The sequence below is a fragment of the Pseudopipra pipra genome, chromosome W, assembly GCF_036250125.1.
Source record: "Pseudopipra pipra isolate bDixPip1 chromosome W, bDixPip1.hap1, whole genome shotgun sequence".
Lineage (NCBI taxonomy): Eukaryota > Metazoa > Chordata > Aves > Passeriformes > Pipridae > Pseudopipra > Pseudopipra pipra.
This window is the reverse complement of record NC_087580.1, coordinates 582,878-597,638: the sequence shown is the minus strand read 5'-3', so window position 1 is coordinate 597,638 and position 14,761 is coordinate 582,878. Positions and strand designations below refer to the sequence as shown.

The 14,761-nt window shown below is 48.4% G+C and overlaps 1 long non-coding RNA gene across 1 annotated transcript; it reads left to right on the top strand.

Annotated features, from left to right (window-relative positions):
- The first annotated feature begins 5,108 nt into the window (after positions 1 to 5,108).
- Positions 5,109 to 5,865, top strand: LOC135405806 (uncharacterized). Its single transcript, XR_010426015.1, has 3 exons — positions 5,109 to 5,212; positions 5,599 to 5,706; positions 5,782 to 5,865. It is a non-coding gene; the product is annotated as an uncharacterized LOC135405806 (long non-coding RNA).
- The last annotated feature ends 8,896 nt before the right edge of the window (positions 5,866 to 14,761 follow it).

Sequence of the window (14,761 nt, the reverse complement as noted above, 5' to 3'; positions counted from 1 at the left end):
CGTTCCAGGAGACACAGGTGGTGGCTGTAGGTGACCCATGATCCGAAACCATACAAGAGAGTAGACAGCACAATGGCTCTGTAAACACTGATCTTGGTACTTTTCTTCAAGTCTTTATTTTGCCAAACTCTTTTATGAAGCTTTCTGAAGGCACTATATGCCTTTGCTAACCTGTTGTCTATCTCCACGTTAATCTTATCATCCAAGGAGATGAGGCTACCTAGGTGATTAAAGTGCTGGACTTATTTGAGCTCTGTTTGGCCACTGGTGATATGGGGATGATGGAAGACTTCCTGAGGTACAGGTTGATAGAGAACTTCTGTCTGACTTCCAGCCCAAAGAGGTCAGCAGTGTCTGCAAAGCAGGATGTTAAACGCTGCAGAGCTGCTTCTGTGTGAGCGACGAGGGCGGCGTCATCAGCATAAAGCAGCTCCCGGACAAGATGGTTTAAGGTCTTGGTGTGGGCCGTCAGTCGCCTTAGGTTGAAAAGGCTTCCATCGGTACGGTATCAAATGTAGATACCATCCTGATCCTCGAGGTCTGCCGTGGCCCTTTGGAGCATCCTGCTGAAAAAGACTGTGAATAGGGTTGGAGCGAGAACACAGTCGTGTTTTACACCGTTCTTTATTAGAAAGGGCTCAGAAAGTGCATTGCCATAGCTGACTTGGCCGTGCTGATCCTCATGGAGTGAGATGATCATTTTAAGGAACTTGGGGGGACAACCTAAATGTTCCAAAATCTGCCACAGACCTTTCCTGCTCACAGTATCAAAAGCCTTGGTGAGGTCAACAAAGGTTCCATAGAGACCTTTGTTCTGTTCCCTACACTTCTCTTGCAGTTGTCTGAGAACAAACACCATGTCTGTGGTACTCCTGTTGACTCTGAAGCCACACCGACTTTCAGGTAGAATTCCTTCTGCTATAGTGGGTATTAGTCTGTTCAAGAGTATTCTTACCAGGATTTTGCCAGCAATGGAGAGCAGAATAATACCACGGTAATTTGAGCAATCTAGTTCGCCTAGTTCCCAATGGCATACCACAAATTCGTGACATTTGGCATGGAGTGCAAGGCCCCCATGTTTCCAGACTTCAGGGGGAATTCCATCAACCCCAGCTGCCTTGCCGATTTTCGCCTGCTGTATGGCCTTGAGGGTTTCTCCTAAAGTGGGAGCAGTATCCGATTTGTATTTCACCGCTTACTGTGTGATGGACTGAATTGCTGAGTCTTGGACTACACAGCTGGTACTGAAAAAAGTCTGAAAGTGTTCAGATCATTGATTCAGAATGGAGGTTTTATCTGTTAGAAGTGTTTGACCATCAGCACTGAGTACCGGGCTTTGGACCTGGTATGCAGGCCCGTATGCTGTTTTCAGAGCCTCACAGAATCCTTTGTGATCACCCGTATCTGCGTATAATTGAATTTTTTCAGCTAGATCAATCCACCACTTGTTCTGGATATCACAGAGTTTCTGTTGGAGCTTGCTGCATGCAAGACGAAAAGCTGTTTTTCTTGCATGACAGGATGGCAGTGCAAGGTGTGCTTGGTGGGCAGTTCGCTTCAGAGAACAGAGCAGAGCTGTTTACGTCCTAAAATGCCCCCATATGAGCAGGAGGCAGGAGCAGAGGCACTGTTCACGAGTGCCATTGTTGATTGTCTTCATCAGAGAGCTCCTGAAGTGCTGCTGGGGGGACGGTAATACAGGACCTGGACATCAGGTTAGGGCAGGGGCATAAAAAGGTCACCTGAGAGGTGTAATGCAGGAGTAAATGCAGATACTTTGTCTGGGTAAGGGATACAAGGAGCCTCCCCAAGGATGACAGGGATAAAACCAGCTGCTGCAAGACGTGATGAAAAAAGCCATCCAAGCAAAGTCATGCCCGAGCTGGATGCCCCAAGTCTAAAAGAAGAAACACCTCGGAGTGGAGCAGGAGCCATATGAACTGTGCTGAGCTGGGCAGGAGTGAAAGCACCTGTCCTGAGAAGAACTGAGTAAAACTTGATGCCCCATTCCAGGCAGGGGCCAAACCAGCCAGGTCAAGTGTTGTTAAATAACAACCAGCTGCATCCTTGGCGCATGAGAAACACTATCTGCCTGCTGAGCAGAGGTTACACCAGGTGTCCAGAGGACTGCCTGTTGCTAAACACCTCTGAAACTGTTGGGATAAATAGGACCCTCTAACAAATTGGCTTTTTAGTGTTAGAAAGCAAGGGATTACTTTTATTTGCAGCCCTGCGTGTGCATGGGGCTGACAAAAATCCTGCCTCCGTACTGACAGCAAGACATCGCTTTTCACCTATTTATACAGATTTGGCAAACAAAGAAATTAATGTTCATTGCTTCCAAATTACATCACTCACTCCCTTTCATTAATTAGTATTCTATGTGGGATTGGTTATTAATTTCTCACTTTCTACTGTAATAACTTCATATCTTTAATCTTTTTTGTGTATTTTCCCTCCCCTAGGGATTTTCTGGCACAAATGCTGAGCCTTTGTTAGTCTTCTTCTGTAGCTGCTGGTTTCTGCAGAAGGTCCTTGTAGTCCATAAATCTTGTGTTCCAGATCTCCTCCTTCAACAGGACATCTTTCTCTGACAGGCTTTCTCCACTGAAGCATAACAGGGTTAACTTCAACAAAACTTACAGTTTTAGTACTTTTCCCAGGCTGTGTTCTCCCAAAGGAGCTTATGACAATTTTTACTCCATGCTGGCTAAAGTTGATTTAAGGCTGAACGCACCGCCTATGATGTGTGTTAAAAACAACTAATCAAAAAGTTAATTAGGAACACTAAAAAAATTAGAAAAGTTTTATGATTTCCAACAAGCCCAAAACAACATAGGCCAAGTGCAGCAGGGACAGAACTGTCTCTATCCATTGATGCCAGGAAAAGGCAACAGTAGTAAAACTCAATAGCCACAGGTGCTATTAAGCCGGTATTTGTTTATTTCGGCGCCGGACGTGCAGGGGATAGCTCCGCCTAACACGCGCGTGCCCTCACCATCCAGAGTGGGAGTCTGGCTAAAGCTGCGGCTGATCAAAACCTGACCAACCCTAGCGGCAGGAGTAAATGGGAAGCTGCTAAAAAGCCATCCAGGAACGTTTTCAGAGCTTGAGGACAAGACAGCAGCTGGGCGGGGGCCAGCAGCCAGCCAAGGTCCTCCCAGCGCAGCCTCTGAAGGGTTCCTTTGGCAGTCCCAGTTCAGGGTCAGCCCATGGTTGTACCCTGGGGGCAGATGAAATTAATTGGAAATGAACCCATAAGAGTCCAGGTGCTTTGCTAAGAGTCTCCCTGATAGAAGTGGCAGTGAAACCCTCAGCGTCTTGGGGGCCAGAAAAGCTGTGACCTGGCTCAGTTACAGCCCTGAGCAGGCTTTTACTCCTCAGGCCGTGTGGCTCAGGGAAGGTGTGGGAGCTCTGTCAGAGGATGACGAGCCCTTTGCCACCAGCACGGGGGGAGGTCCAGTGGCTTCCACCTGGCGGACGTGCCATGTGGGTTCCTGTGCCCAAGAACCATGTGGTTCCATGTGGTTCCATGGGGTTCCATGTGACCCCATGTCACAAAGGGGCAGAGATGTGGCACCCATCCGGTATCCTGAGGAGCGCGCCAACGAAAATCAGTTGGACAGAGTTGGCCTTCGGGATAACTCAGCTCCTTCCTTTGCTACTTGTGTGCCTGCCTTTTTTGGATGGTTTATTGTTTACTGACCATTTCTCCTCAACTTTCCTCCTCTTTCAAAGGTAATGCTTTGACTTTTGGCCCAGATCATAGAGCAGGGTATATGGGATAAAAGTATAGGCTGATTTATACCTTCCTAGCTGTAGGCTGAGCTGTTACAACTTTTATAGGCTGGCCAGGTATGACCTAGGCTAGAATTCCAGTTTGCTGATTCTTGGTTTTTTTTCCATAGCCTAGGATAGGTAAGCAGGGAGGTGACTGTAGTCTGAGGGGATGGGCTCAGCCCACCTTGATTGCTGTGGGAGGGAGGGAGGCAGAAAAAGGAGAGCAGCAAAGGCAGCAGTTAAAGTAGTGGCTGAAAGACGGTCACTCCTAGGAGGTGGGAAAGCCAGAGGGCTCTGTTGCTGAAGCAGTGTCAGGAGAGCAGCAGGGCCTCTTCAGAGAAGGTAACGTCCATTGGAGCATTTCAAAAGGGCCTTTGAACCCGCTGTGAGTTGGTGCCCCGCGCCTGATCATAAGGGCGTGAGCTGCAGCTCAGCAGCAGTTACAAGCACCACTGAAAGACTTGGTGGGGGATGCCGTTCTGCGTTTATTTAGAGTTTTGATACTTTCGGTGAGCTACAGTAATTTCTTTGCAACTAGGTGACGGGATTGGTGCTGTTCTCTTTCTGGAGAGAAAGACATCCTTGGTCATCTAAAGCATTGCACTCTCTTCCTGAGAGAGGCAATGACCACAGCAGGGAACGACTCCTGTGAGTAATAGCTTCACCAGCAGGTTTGGACTTTGTGAACTGCCACAGACAACTGACATGGCTGGGGGTCAAATCCCAGAATGATGTGCTCACAACCTAGAGTGATCTCTGGGATGCTTCCTGAGAGCAGTCAAACTGACCCCCGTGTTTACAATTCGACCCAGGAAAACACCTTTTGTCGCTCCTCTGACACTAGGTACAAGACTTTGAAAGCTACCATTGCTCGTAGAGAGGTCTGCCATCCTTTGGGTTACCTTCCGTGCTCAGTATTTCCTTGTTTTCAACAAGTTACAATCAGGAAAAGGGATGGCTTCACTGATAACCCAGTCTAGAACTCTACTGAGAAAGGAAGGTAGCCTGCGGCCCAGAAATCAGATTGTGGGTTTGTTGGACTCTCAGCAACGTAAACAGGGGAATGGATTTTTCCAAAACAGTAAATTTAAATGGCACTGTTTAAGCTTCCCCTGATGTTGTTGGGTTGGCAGTTGAAGCAGATGGTCCTGAGTGCTCCTGTAGAGACCTCACTGTTTAAATATGCCTTTGTGCCTCATTTCATCTCTTTTCAAATGGAATTTCCCTGCAGTCATTGCCGAGGGAATGACTCCGCCACAAAGGATCCTCTTTCCCCCCGAGAAGATTTGCATGGTCTGGCAGCAAAGAGAGAGTGCTGGAGCAGGACTCCTCAATGTGGGCAACACATGCTTCCTTAATGCTGTCCTGCAATGCCTGACATACACCCCGCCGCTGGCCAACTATCTGCTCTCCCGGGAGCACAGCCAGGCCTGTGAGTACTCTTAGGGACATCTCCCTGTGAATCTGTTCATCAAATCCCAAGGATTCCCAGAACCTGAAATTTGATTTAGGAGAAAAGTAGCCCTTTGTCAGCCCCAGAACTTGTGTTCTTTGTACACTCAGGAGCCACCTGTCCTATCCAGCTGTCTTATTCTTCATGAAGGCACATCTTTCTAGCTCTGGGTCTCTATTCCTGCAAGTTAAAACCTCAGTTTAGCATTCCTCTGAAGAACATTTTCTACGCACTAAAACGTCCCGTGCTTGTTGAAACACTGGGAGGAGTGGCATATTGCACTGGAGTGGGAGTGGAAGAAGAGGAGTATTCCACCACTAGGGATATTTTGCTAACCAGAGGACCTTCTCTCCCTCCCTCCTCAGGTCGCCAACAAGGCTTCTGCATGATGTGCATCATGGAAGCGCATGTTAACAAGGTCCTGCGTTCAGTCAGTGCCATCCTGCCTTTGGCTGTTCTCAGGGGTTTCAGATGTATGCGATTTCAGGTTCTTTGACAGGTTTTCTTCCCTTCCTGTAGGAGACAACTACTAACTTCCTGTTTCTTAGTCATAGGAGAACATTTTCAGCTTGGCAGGGAGGAAGATGCCCATGACTTCTTATGCTGTACTGTCAATGCCATGCAGAGAGCTTGTCTGAGTGCAAGCGACGAGTAAGCACAAGCAAGTTACCTTTACAAAGTTCTGAGCCCTTTGGACTCCTTGATGTGGCCTCATCAAGGAAAACCTACAGCCGGGGCTTGGAGGAAGTAATGCTCTGTCTTACGACTTGTTTCCAGCTTGGACATATCATCTCAATCTACTACCATTGTCCATCAAATATTTGGAGGCTTTCTGAGATCCAGAGGTATGTTTCTACAACAGCTGCTCTCCTTGGCACTGCCTGTGCCCTTCTGTCTGCCTGTGCCCAACAGCTGGCCCTGGGACTAGCAGGACAGGTACAATGAGCACAAAGCAGTACCATCGTTCAGCTCACCATTGCTCGGCATTTTGATTTTTCCTTCCAGTCATCTGCTTCAGCTGCAAAGCCATTTCTGATTCCTATGAGGCCTTCCTGGATGTCCCCTTGGATATCAAAGTAAGAGGTTTTGCAGTTGTGCTTCAAGACATGGCAAGGCTTTTCAGAGTCAACACATTTGTCCTGAAAGCATATACTGTGAACACAAGAGGTCTTGGTCGTGGATGGGAAGGGGAAGGGATGTTGTCCTCCTGCAGAGGCCATGGCACTGGTCTCTCTGTAGGTGCTGGCTTGAAGCTGGACAAGCACCCATTCTGCGCTCTGCACCCTTGACATATCCTCCTCCTTCTTCCCTTTGCCCTCCTTCAACACCTGTCTGGCTTCCAGGCTGATGGGTTGGATTGTTTTCACTACTGATGACCCTACATAACATCAGTAGCTCAATGGCAGGTGATAGAGAGAGGGAGCTCTTGATTGCCCCTGAGAACCTCTGGGACAGGGGAAATGTTCAGCACCACACTCTCTTTCTGGCTCCTTCTGGATACAGCTTGCAGATTCATGGCGGGTCTCCTCAGCATCAGCTACAGGGGTTTTCTTGTCAGCTCCTGGAAAATGTTTGGGCCAGGGCATTTGCTGTAGCTCAGTGCACCGATTTCTCAATTCTCCAGGCAGCCTCATCCCTCACTGCAGCTCTGGAGGACTTTGTAACACCGGAGCACCTGGATGGGGAAAACTGCTTTAAATGTAGCAAGTAAGATGATTACTAACAACATATTAACACGAGACTCTGTGTGAGGGGGCTACAAGTCATTGAGCAGAAGTCATTTTCTCGTGGAAGTTTACTGCACACTGATGAGACACAGTTTTGTTTGTCTGGTTTTTTGGGGGAGGGGGGTGGGGTTTTTCTTTGTTTGTTTATTTGTTTGTTTGTTTGTTTTAAATATGGCACCGAATTGCCTTAAAATAGCATAAGGGTGCACGAGACAAGAAAGGTTGTCTGACTGCCTTGGTGGAAGATAGGTGCATTTCAGCGCTGTGCTCTGTGCTTGGTTTCAAGGTGTGAGAAGAATGTTGCCGCCACTAAGAGGTTCACTGTCCACTGTGCACCCAAGGTTCTCACTGTGTGTCTGAAGAGGTTTGACTGCTTCACTGGTGGCAAGATCAGCAAGGTGTGTACACTATTGGTGTGCAGCTTTCTCTTCAAGAAGCAGATTTCCTAAAGCAGTATGCTTGTCACAAGCTGCTTGTCTTGGGTTTTTTGGGGTCCCTTCTGGGGAGTGGAAAGTTCCTGTGGGAAGACAGGCAAGCACTGTGCTCTGATAGGGCTGCTTTGACTGAGAAGGGTTTCCTGCCACCCAAACGATGTTATGTTGCTTTATGGAAAACCAAGTGCTCATGAGCCCCAGAGATGTATTGATACCCCTGGACTGGCCCCTGCACTTGGTAGGCTATTTCATGTCACAGACCAGGGTCGTTTCTGAGCCCTCTTGGTCTCTCCATAGGTTGTAGAGTATCCGGAGTACTTGGATCTTCGCCCATACATGTCTCAGGCAGATGGAGAAGCACTCCTCTACTCCTTATATGCTGTCCTGGTGCACAGTGGTGTCAGCTGTCATGGAGGACACTATTTCTGCTACACAAAGGTAAAAGAGCAACTTCCTTCCCAATGGGGAAAAATGTGTGCTGGGGAAGATAAACTTTCCCGTCAGTGTTACTGACAGCCAAAGTTTTGGGGCAGAAGGCCTCCTTAGTGGCTGGACTGCATTTGTTTTGACATGCTCTCGGTTTGGCAGTTTCCTACCTGTGTTTTTGGAGAGAAACCATGGAGAGATCCTTGCCTTTTTTTTACAGGCCAGCAATGGATTGTGGTACCGGATGGACGATGAATCTGTGCAGCTCTGTTCCATTGACACAGTTCTCAGGCAGCAAGCCTACCTGCTGTTCTATGCCAGGTAATAACCAGGATTCAAATAGGTTCAGAATACATTTCCTTTGCCTCATTTGCAGTTGTGCTTCTCACCTTCCGGAGTGTTTTTCTCATCAAATGAAATTACTACCTGCATCATTCAGTGCTGTCAAATCTGAACTACTCCGTGTCTGTCCTTTACTGGGCTTCAGGCTGCGGCCCGGATGGAATCTGCTACTTGCCTGGTCTCTGATGTTGACTCTTGTAGATAAGAGGACTTAAAGAGGACCTCCAGGAAAGATGGGGAGGCACCATTTGTCAGGGAATGTAGTGACAGGATGAAGGCTATCAGTTTTCAGCTAACAGAGGGCAGGTTTACATTAGATATTGGGAAGGAATTCTTTGCTGTAAGGGTGCTGAGACACTGGCACAGGTTGCCACAGCATCTGTGGGGGCCCCATCCCTGGAAGTGTTCAAGGCCAGGTTGGACAGGGCTTGGAGAAACCTTGGAATAGTGGAGGGTGTTCCTGCCCACCACAGCGGGGTGGAACACGATAAAGTTAAAGGTCCCTTGCAACCCAAACAAGTCTGTGAATTTAGGAAATGGAGGCTGTGGGAGGTATAGAGATGAGGTTTTTGTTGGGACAGAGGCAAACTTGGTGGGAAGACCCTAGCTGAGTTTCCCATTAGTGTCCTTGGTTAAGTCTTCTCTCTGTCATAGAAGCCTCTCTGAGAAAATGACTGAACCCCAGAGGAGGTTGCAACAACAGCTCTAAACTGAGATCCCTCTTTTGTTTTTCTCCAGATGCTCTGATCTGAGAATTGGAGAAAGGCCTTCTTCCTCACTGGCACCATCACATGCCCCTTCCTTCCTCAGTCAGTGTGTGGCCAGCAGCAAGCAGGCGGGCTCTGTTGGACCACAGGCTCTGACTGGTAGGACTAAGGTAACTTTGGGGTCATGGGTCAGGGCATCAGAGGAAGAGTGGATTTCTTTCTGGGATCTCAGCATTTCTCTTTTGCCCCTCACACACCGCACCTTTCTTCACAGCCACAACGCTGCTCCCTCTCAAAGCATCCCACCTGGATCCATCCCTTTTGTGCGCCTCTGGCCTTTTGGTCTTAGTAGCCCTCCAAAAGAGCCTTTTGGAGGCCCCAAACTGTCCTGTCCCAGAACTTGTAGGGGTTCCCCACTGCTCTGATCCTTTCAGGAGAAAAGGGCAGGAACTCTCCACAGCTCTCTTTGCAGGGCATGAAGGACACTGGCAGGGAGCGGTCCCGCAGCAGATTCCCTCTGTGGGGCAGGGATCTCCGCAGCTGGTCTGGGGACACCACAGACTATGATGACGCTTCAGAGAGAAGAACTGGTCCTCCAAGTCGTGACCGTGGTCCTAGGGATAGCACAGCTGCAAGGCCTTCCAAGAGGATCTGCCGGTGGGCTCCCGCTCCCAGGGCTGCTCAGGAGCAAACCTTGCTGAGGCAGAGGGAGCCAAGCAGATCTGTGCGGGGAACTTACAACCTTGGCAGCCGGTTTGTGCAGTACACAGACTGTGACCGCTCACTGCGGAAGAGAAAGAGGGAGAGAACAAGTCCTCCACGTTGTGACCAAGTCTTAGTGAATACTGCAGTTCCAGGGCCCTCCAAAGCCAGCTCCAAGCAGGCTCTCATGCTCCGGGCTGCTTGGGAGCAAACCCGACAGAGGCAGAGAGAACAGAGAAGATCAACATGGCGGGGCTGTGATTGCCACAGCCAGTTTGGGCAGCACACAGACTACCGCCCTTCAGAGAAGAAGAGGAGGGTTTCCACGCCCCAGAGATTCACGTCAGACAAGCATTCAGGGCACTCTGGCAATGATGGCGTTGGATTATGGCCCTGGCTCAAGCAGAACGGAAGACTAGCACTGCGTTTATTAGCCAAGGCATCCTTGTTTTCGATACGCCTTCTCAGACCTGAGTGAATGATTTATCTAAGTAGATGAGAGTTACAATAATATAGAAATATCATTAGAAATATAGAAATATATATAGAAATATAGAATATATAGAGAGAGAAATATATATAGAAATATAGAATATATAGAGGGAAATATATATAGAAATATATACAGAAATATAATATAGAAATATAGAAATATATATAGAAATATAGAATATATATATAGAAATATATATAGAAATATAGAAATATATATAGAAATATAATATAGAAGTAATATTTTATAATACATTGTTACATGTTATATATCTTCAGCAATAGATAGTAATGTTATAAGAAATATTATTAAAATAATAAAATAAGAAATACTAAAATACTGTAATCAGAATTATTTATTCCACGTTGTAGACAATTATAGCTACAAACATCTCAGCCTCGGCCATATCAATCAACAGAACTGGTCTACTCTGGCCTCAAATCGGGAGGCCTGGAGACACACCATCTCTAACGCTGCTGTTTCCTTTGAGAACGCACGCAGAATCACTCTCGAGGAGAAAAGACAAGGCAGAAAGAATCATGTCTTGCAGAATATACCACCTAGGGAGTCTTTCTGCTGTGCCTTTTGCAATCGGATATGTCTCTCTCGCATTGGCCTCCTAAGCCACCAGCGTGCTTGTAACAAATGTGGATAGAGCCTTCTGAAATCTTCGTTCGAGAAGCCCAGCCACGATGATGTGTTTAAGACGGGTGTTCCATAATTTAGTGTTCTCACTGAAACCATGCAAATCGTGCGCCACTCGCTCACTTCCCACTCCTCCTTTCCTTCCCACTCCCCCTCCATCCTGAGGCAGGCTGGACGGGACAATTGGAGGCACAAAAGGTAAAGATCGCAGGCTGAGATAAGAACAACTTACTGGAAACGGCAATGAAATAAGAAAACAGTGCAGCAACAGAACAGTAACAGAAACAATACTAATAACAGAGTGTACAAGGGAGGCAAATGACTCACACGTGATTGCTCACCAGTTGGTGCCCAACTTTGCCACCACGCACACAACCTGGAAGAGACCCCTTCCCCCATCCTTGACAAAATGAGGAATAACCTCTATGTCCTGGCTGTGCCCCCTCCTGGATACTGCCCAAATTAACACTGTCCTGACCAGAAGCAGGACAATCACCTTCAGGATGTGCAGCACAGCTTTCGGGTCTGCACCGGAGGCACTGGATCCCTCCATGCCAGGGAGGGGAGACATCAGAGATGAGCAGACTTTGGAAATCCCTCACCTCTCACTCCGGCCCATTTTTTCTCATTTTATGGGATGGAAGACTACATACCCAACTCCTCCCAGTGTCCTTCTCACTGGAAATCCCCTGAGCTTTGATTCCTTTGCTGACATGCTGCTTCCTCTGGGAAAAGCAGCCAGAAAACCCAAGGCCATTGCTTTGAGGGAAGGGCTTTCTTAGAACACTTTTCCTGAAGTGCACCCAGGAAGGCTGGGCTGCAGCAGCACATGGCCCCCATGGCTTTGCTACATCTCATCCAGAACACCTGGAAGCCCTTCTCTCACCATCCAGCCGCTCCCCTGCCCTGTCTTCCCCACCCCACAGGCATGCTGCCGAGGAGTTAACAAACTTCACAGTTCAATCCTGATAGCCCACTGCTGACTGGGATGGGGGGAGACCAGGGGCACTTTTGGCCCCCATCAGCACCAGCTCTTGGGACAGCCAGGCTCTCTCCTGACATGTGGGCTCATCTCTGCAGCTTTGCTGTCCTCCACAGGGCGTTGGCTGAAAAAAATCATCTTCTAGAAAAGATATATGACACCAGCCCAGGGGTCAGCAGCACCACATGAGAGCTTGGCAAGATGCCCTGAGGACAGCCAGGCCAGGCAGAGAGAGGTGGAAGGACCACAGGGGCTCTCTGAAGCAGCCACATTGTACAACAGAGACAATGGGGCTGAATAAACACTGGGCTGAAAGATGAGAGTGCTCTTACAAGGGAAATTTACAGCTGCTGTACAGGCCTGGGGCTCTTGCTGCAAAGCTTCAGTCTCTGGGCTCCCGGTGCCCAAAGGCATTGCAGATAACTCCTTCTCAAGCAATGGCAGGGAGCAGGGTGGAGAAGTCAAGGATGAGGCAGATCAGAAAGACTGGGGCAGCACAAAGAGATCTACAAGGGAGAGAGACAGCATCTGAAAGGCACTCCTTGCTGACCTAGGAGCTGGTGCCGTGGGCTCTACAACTGCTGCCTGCAGTCAGCTTGGAAGCTCTGGCAGTTTTAACAGGAGGTTTGTCTGCAAACAAGATGCAGAGACGTTACGATGATGGATGCGGGTATATTCCTGACCTAGGCTCTCCAGAGGGAGATTCGCTGTCTCCTCATGGGCCATAGAGGCTTTTAATATGGGATGAACTTCACTTGGTCTCCCCAAGCTCATGTCCAACCTGTTCCATGGCCTCTGACTGCGATCTGCTGTCCACCTAGCTTCATCCTCCCTCACAACCCTGGGGACTCCTTGGAGATGAAGGGCTGCTGTGCCAGCACCTACTGCTCCAGGAAGGGAGTGCAAGGGGAAGATGCTACAGTCGCAGGGGCAAAGAAGGTTCATTTTGCCATGGGATCCCAGGAGGTCACCATGCACATCGTCAATGGGGTCTGAAAAAAGAAAACTTACAGATGTTGAGGCAGCTGAGCTCATCAAGCACATGTAGAAAAGCTCCTGATTTCAGTATGGCTGGCTCTTTTGAAATGCCCCAGGAAGGAAGATTTGGTCTCAGGCATCATCAGCCCCATTGGCCAGTCTAGACAGAACTGCCTGGACTTGAATCAGAAGTTTGTGGATAAGAGATTTAGCTTCATTTAGCTAGAAATGGGATATCTCTCTCCAGGGAGCCAGCTGCTTGCCATTCCGTTAGTCCCTGACCACAAGCAGCACTGAATCTGTGATCTCTCCCCCTCCAGAGTCCCTGGGTAACCCTGAAAGCACTGCTTCAGGATCAGGTTCTGCAAGAGGCCTTCCAAAAAGCAGCTAGGGGATTAGGTGAGGGGAAGAACCAGAAAATCGCACACATTCTTCCCTGGATTCGTGAAAGACAATAAGAAAGAAATACAAGACCCCCAAAAGCAAGTCCACTTGATGGGAGCGGCAGGGGAGCATCTCTGGTTCAGTAGTGATACGACGCACTCAACTGCAGCTTGCAGACAAGAATCCTGAAACATTCCAGTAGCCAAGATTGCCACCTGATCCCAAGGTCCCCTGTCCTCTGCCCCATGCATTTCCACGGGACCAAAGCCCCTATGCACAGCAAAAGGAAAGTATGGGAATGGACACACATGGTAACTTGCTCCTGGCCTTTTCAGCCTATGGAGGAAGACAACTTCCCTCATTAGAAAATGAAGCAGGTCTGAGCTGGACTTTCTCAAAACACTCTAAAGCCAGAGGCAGGTTTCTCCCACAAGCGACAGCAAAGCCCTCCTCCTGCCCATGTTGTTTGGGAAATGGCACAAGAACCAGGAGAATCACAGAGAGATTCACACCTTCAGAGACACCAGTGAGTGCAGCCCCTCCTGACATCATCTGGGCAGAAGCCTCCAGCCCTTGGGATGACTTTGCCTCCTAACAGAGGTGCCAGAGCATCTGATCTGGATTTACCAGGCCTGCCTTAGTACCATGCCACAATAATTGTCGCAGCATCCCAGCCTTTCCTTGCTCGAGCCAGTCTGTTTATAGGTTGTTTGGATCTCCACCTCCACATTGCAGGGGGATTGAACACCACTGATCCCATCCACTTCTACCTCTGACCTGAAGGGAGAGGAAGATTTCCCCGTTTGCTGTTGTGGCAAGTGGTGCCTCTCTGCAAGAGATTTCATCTCCTGCTCGGGGCCCCTCTGCACTGGCCAGGCTCACTCCATGCTGCTGGACCTCTCCCAGCCCCTCTAAGCAGGGCTCCGGTCAAGTCTTCGTAACAACTCCCCATTCCTCAGAATAGCTTGGCACTCCTGTAGCACTTTGGGTGGGGAATGCCAAACTCACACCAACGAATGGCTCTGTCCGATCACCTGAGGAGTAGCAGGTACCACCCAGTGCGGAGGTCAGCGCTTGAATAAAGACCTCCCCAACTTTTCTGGGTGCAGCTGGTAAGGCGATTTTGTTATAAAAGTAGCGGGGCAACTGAACTGCTTAAAGGGAGGAACAAAAGGGCACAAACAGCACTGCGCAAAATGGCTCCAGCCTTAAATAACGTGGGTAAGGAAGGCACTGGAACAGAAGATGGGGTTTAGGCGGAGCATGCAAATTACAACCAATCATAGGAGATAGGGGCTGAACATAACCATACACGGTACTGCGTTGTTGCGGACGACGGGAAAGTATCACACGATCACAGTATTGATCATGACTAATCCAACTTTATTGCTGTAAGCTCCATGCTTATAAAGGTTAATAATTAGGCTCATTAATATTCCAAATACAAGCTCATCATTGGCTCCTAATTACCTAAGTTATATTTGCGCAAATGCTGCCTCTTTCTCATGGCTATAGTTACTTTATTTACTATTTGCTACTTTCTCTACCTTTCCCATCCTGTTGCTCTAATTTTTCTATCACGTATGCAGTTTCTTAAACAATACAGCTTCACAGCAGACAATGCAGCCTTGCAGTTTCTTAGACAAAGCAGTTTCACAAACACACTGATCAGTGACCTTCTAATAGTTTTCTTGCTTTAGCGTGAGAC